This window comes from Homarus americanus, unplaced genomic scaffold (assembly GCF_018991925.1).
Source record: "Homarus americanus isolate GMGI-L3 unplaced genomic scaffold, GMGI_Hamer_2.0 scaffold24756, whole genome shotgun sequence".
In the NCBI taxonomy this organism is placed as follows: Eukaryota; Metazoa; Arthropoda; class Malacostraca; order Decapoda; family Nephropidae; genus Homarus; species Homarus americanus.
The window spans coordinates 338147-344413 of record NW_024733940.1 but is presented as its reverse complement, the minus strand read 5'-3'; positions in this window follow the sequence as shown (position 1 = coordinate 344413).

Below are 6267 nucleotides of genomic sequence, written 5' to 3'. Positions count from 1 at the left end.
ATTAAATGATTTTAGATGCATATAGGGACTTAGGCTATGATACAGTGGGATTTTAAACATTATTCAGTCAGTACAGTATGCACATAGCATGTGTTCCGACTTATGTACAAATCCAGCTTAAAAACGTCCTCAGTAATGGAACCCGTTCGTAACCTGGGGACCTCCTGGACAGAGATTGGAAAATAATATTTTTACTGTACAGCATACAGTATCAGGATTACTACTGTTAAAATTACAGCTGTTGGAAAGAAAATTTGCATGCTAGAAAATACTAAATATTTGCTAAGTTGCTTCATCAATACAGGCATTCCTCCTTTTACAAAGAATTCAATTCCAGAAAAACCTTTTGTAAATTGATATTTCATCAATCAAACCAAATTTTTCTATACATTCTCAATATAAAAGCTAAGATCCATTCCCACTAAAAAAGAGAGATTCCCAGATCATATTAAAATGCTAAATAACATGCTTTTCATGATAATTTTCAGTGAAAACATTGATTATAAGCTAATAATGAGCTAAATAAGTCAAATACATGCAGTACAGTATGGACCAGAAATAATTTTATACTTGTACAGTACTTATGGGAAGCCAGATGATATTGGAAACAAATTGAACAGTATGAAATGTTGACCCAACATATATATTGATTATATTATTCCCTGTTGCTTTGTTTACTTGACATGATTACTGTAGTCACAGAAGCTTTGAGGCATAATGGCACTGGTTTAAATGTCAGTTTTGTTTAATATTGATTTTATTTTTTTTCACAATGTCCTCAAACAAACATAAGAGTGATAGATCTGAGTGTAGCAGTGCTACAGTGCTGGCTTCAAATGTTTAAAAAGCAATGCCTTAAAGCCATTAGAAAAAACAAAACATTGTCTGCACACAAAGAGACAAAATGTTCTATTCCATCCACCAGACCACACAATATGGAGAACTGCTATCAGATAACTGTAGTTAACCCACTCAAACATGTAAAATGGTCATAAAACATTGATGATGAGGATAAAGTAAGGATGTGGAGGTACTGTAGTGCATACCCTTCATCGAAAACTCAGGAACCATCTTTAGGTATGGAGACTCTGGTTAGTCAACATGACAGAAGACACCTACAGAAGCTGTGCAAGGCTGTATCAGCACATGCATAAAGGAGCATAATTTAGGACCTGAATGAGGAAAAAAAAAATATGTAGGTTTGCTGTTTGGTTCAGTTCCCAAATTTTCTCAATTATTTAACCTTGCCTGCTGGGAGGACTTTATTTATTTATTTTATTTATTTATTTATTATTATTATTATTTTTTTTTTTTTTTTTTTTTTTTTTTTTTTTTTTTTTTTCCAAAAATCTTTCTTCTTTCTTTGGGAATTCTATGTCTGTGAGGAAGACCTTTGTACACCTTCATTACAGGGTCACATTCTAAGTGCAATTTCTTAACCAAAGATTTTTTTTTTTTTTTTTTTTTTTTTTTTTTTCCATATGCTTTAATTATTGACAACTGGCATAATTTCCAAGCAAACTTCTGCTTAGGAATTCTCATCATGGAGGTCTGTTCTTCCTGTTTATTATTCTTATTAATTGCTAAGCATCTCCAGTAGTCTTATTGCTAAGACTAATTTTAAGGCAGACCTTATAAAGGTGATGTTAACATCGTGGGTGACCTTTGTGGCCCAAGTAGAGGAAGCTACAGTATTTATACCTTAGCCATGGATTTTCTCAAGGTACTTGGTTGCATAGAAGTGATTATTTAGGCAAACTTCCTTTTGGGTTCTCAGTGATTTTCTTAGTCTATAAGAATATTTGATCAGAGACAACTGGATGATTTGGCTAAGTTTTGTTTAGCTGATGCACTGATGCAATTGTTTAAGTGGAAACATCATTATACATACAGGCAGTCCCCAGGTTATGAACGAGTTCCATTCTTGGGGACGTTCTTAAAGTGAAATTGTGCGTAAGCCGAAACACATGTTATGTGCATACTGTACTTACAGAACAAATGTTAAAATCCTGCTATATCATAGTCTAAGTCCTTATATAAATCTAAAATCACTTAATTTGAGAGAAAAAAAGAAATAGAATGTCAAAATACAGTAAATGAAAGAAAAAAATAAGTCATCAGGTACATAAATTACTGTAAATTTAAAGCTTAATTTTGTTCGTATCGGCGGAAGTTCATAAGTCAGATGTTTGTAACCCGGACTGCCTATGCTGAAGGATAAAAACAGCTTTTGGGAGAAGTGTACAGCTTGTCACCCTTCTTTTATATGACTGATAAAGTTTAAAAACTTGTCTTCTCATGAGATTCACATTTATGGTGTGCTGTGTAGATCAGTGAAGGGGTGATAGAGGGTAGAAGAAAGGTCTCCGAGAACAGCACAGACCTTCACTTTGATGGATATGGGTCCTCTTCTTCACATTATAAGAGTACTGTATTGCTTGGGAAGATGATGAAATTTCCAATAGGTTGAGACAGGTAGTGATATTTTACCAGAGAAGGGAGTCTTTGAAATTCTAGGATTTAATTTATATTTCAAGAAAATATACAGGTACTGAAGTTGATTACAGTGCCAGTATTGTATATTCTTTGATGGAATCTGTGGACAAGCAGTATTAGTCACTTTGGAAAAGTAGTTATGGAATTCCTTGTTTGGAATTTTGAAAATCAAGATTATTTGCCAACTTATTAGCCTCTTATAAGTTTGTTCTCGCTATACTGTACCTCTGAGAGGATTTTGCTATTTACATTTCTTCTAAAGTATTGAGGTTTTTTTTTTTTTTTTTTTTGAGACCTACATTCATTTTCCTTCAAACTCTTGCGCCAGGGAGGAAAGTCTCTTGAGTTACATTCTCTCAGGTGAAGTGATGTTTTACCACTTTCAGTCCATCAAGTAATACTATGCCAAATTTTATGTTTGAGGTTATTAGTTTCAAACTTGGAAACATGCAGATGTGTCTCATCATTACTGATTTCCTTTAAAGGTAGTTTAATATTATTTTAGGGCAATTCCTCACTAATTATTATTTACTGTTACCCCTGTATGGTAATTTATAATTCTTAAGGTGGAAGCAAATGGAGCCTATATTTCCAGTAGTGTACTCTGGTTAAGGCAGTTTAATATTACAAAACCTGATAATGTTCCTCTGGTGTATGATTAAACTGGTATCATGTTATCCTTGGCCTTCATGCACTCTAAAACCCTCAAGTCTGTTCAGAGCATGGGGGAACGGGGTATTGACTTGGATATAACATTGAGCAATACCTAAATGAGGATACTATTGTCCTCATCCTCCCAATGGGGTAGGTGATTTATCTTGAAAGTTTAAGGTCTGTCATATCCTTCTGGTTTTCTAACAAAGCCACATAATGTATTTGACAAACAAGAAGCATGGATGTGGTAACATGTTGGCAAAATGTCTCCTGGAATTTAGTGGATTCCAGTGTAGAGGTAAAGATGAAGGATACTTGTATTACTGAATTTATTCAATAATTAGATGCCTGGTTTTCCACCTTTAAACATAATGGTTAAACAGATTGCCTGTCCCAGTTTAGTTAGAAAAATAAGATTTCATGTTCAAGCCTCATTCAAATAATCCTGTAAATTGTGGGGTGTTTTATGGTATGGTATTGCTTAGCTTTGTAACCATCTGTTGTAATATATCCATCAGATTTTTGTGTGCTCAGTAACTGAAATTTCCTCTTTGTATTTTGTGTTTGTTAATTTATATTATTAAAAATATGAGCCAGTTTTCCCCCAAATTACTTATTCACATAAGTACACTACTGTACTGTATTTATATTAATTTATTTAAAAATTCGATGGGTGTCATTTAATTTATTTTCTTTTTACAAGTTGACAATCCCTTATCCGAAATCCTTGGGGCCAGATGCATTTCGGTTTTTGGAATTTTTCAGTTTTCAGAATGGTTGGGGTTTATTTTTTTTTTTATTTATTTTTTTTTTTAAACAGGGATCAGCCCACCCGGGCACAGGTCACTGACCCACATTGGGGCCTGGAGGCTAAAATATAATAATAAATATAATTATAATAATAATAATAATAATAATAATAATAATAATAATAATAATAATAATTCATAGGTCTAGGTCGTGTTTCTCACTTTTGATCTTTTTTCCATTCTTGTATTTCTTTATTATTATTATTATTATTATTATTATTATTATTATTATTATTATTATTATTTTATTGTTACAGTATTATTGTTATCATTCTTATTTTATTTTTGTGTATTTTTTATTAAAAATTTTATTTACTATGAATAATTATTATTATTACTGTATTATCATTATTATTATTATAATTATTATTACTACCGGTATTACTATTACATTTTCACCCCCTAGACCCTGATGTGGATCAGTGACCTGTGCCCGGGTGGGCTAATAATAATATAAAAAAAAATTGCTCCACAAAAAAACTTTCGGTTTTTGGAATTTCGGATAAAGGGTTGTCAACCTGTATAAACATATGCCTCCGATGTGAATTACTGTACAGTGTATGAGGAAGGTGGCTCATTTTGTGAGATGGAAGTACAGTACAGTATGTCTGATCTCTTGTTATAATACAGTACTGTAGTTGTAATAGTGTACAGTGTATGACTGGTTGAAAAACATTTAATTTATTTAATACAGTACTGTACTTGTACTGTATTGTCTCAGTTACTTTTGGCACAAATGGTGTATACTGGTATCATTTTGTTAATGAACTGTATAGTGTAAATTTAAATTACCACATTTCAAAATACAAGATTAATTCAAAATTCAAAGTGATGGCAGCTACAGTAGCAGAGATGATGTATTTATTGCTGAATAGCATCCAATACTAAAAGGTTACAGAGGCATTTTGGGAATTTAAGCATTATTACCAATGTATACAGTATATTAATTTGCTTGGTTTCATTGTCCTGAAAGTTTTGTGTTTTCTTTGACCCACTGCACATGTAAGAGCAGAGGGAAAATAAAAGTATAGATGGATATTGAATACTGTACCTTGTAATACTGTAATGTAAGTCCTCAAATATTCTTGAAGATTGTAACTTGAACACCAAGTGCCATTTTTATTCACCTTGTAAACCTGCACTTGGTCCATTGTAACCAAAGTTTAGTAACATTACTCTAAGCAGTTATGCTATGAATGTACAGTACAAGCAGTTATGCTATGAATGTACAGTACAGAGTTTCTACTGAAATTGATCCTTTAGTTTATGAAATTGCCACCACCTCAATAACGTATGAAATAGCCATCACCTCAGCAACACAGGATGAACAACTAAAAGGTGTCCTGAGGCTGAGACGTGAAACTACAGTTATAGAATCATTTAAGGTTTAGGGTAGGGGTTTTGGCTTTAGGAAAAATCTTTCATATTTCTTGATTGTTATAAGATTTGACTGAAAGGTGTAAAGGTTCTGAAAATCTCCAGGTTTAGTTCACCATTTTCACCTCATTAATGAGGTTGGGAATGGAGTAAAGTTGATATATAATTTCCAAGATACAGTGGCATATTTTACAATTTAAATGGACCCAAGTGCTAATAGGCCCTAACATAATGGTTAGCATTAAGCTTATTGGCTTTGGGATTCACTTGACTTACTCCATTGATAAAATTCGAACATACTGTATCTTGATACATAGACTGAAGAAGCCACAAAGCTCCTAATTAGAAGACTTCTGTGTTCTTTTGAAAGCAATATGTGTAGCATGTGAAAAAGAAGATATTGTATGTTTACATAGGAGTGTGTCTGGTCATTATACATTGTAGGATTGAGAGAACCAAAACTTGATTAGGAATAAATACTGTACGAAAACAGGGATGTATCGAAGTTGAGAATGTGTGAAAATTTAAGTGACAGTGGAAAAGGAAGGTGGAAAGTATGAAGAGATTTTGAGCACAGAATATGGATAATATCAAAGAAAATTATTGTGGAGAATGCAAAATCGAGAGAAATTTAGGGATGTTTTTAATTTGATACTGGGTAAATAGCTATGTAGGAGAAGGAAGGGAATGAAGAAGAAAAATGAACATGGTGAAATGAGATAAAACTGTACTGTAATAAAGAAAATAGATATCATAAAACATGTAAATACTGTAATCATCAGTGAAGGAAGAAATTGGAAGACAGGAGAAATATACTGGTACTGTATTTACCACAGACTGAAAGGTCAACCAAGTAATATGTCGAACAATCGACAAACTCTGTAGATATGTTCATGATTAAGCTTTGTGTTAAAATGAAGGTCTCACACCT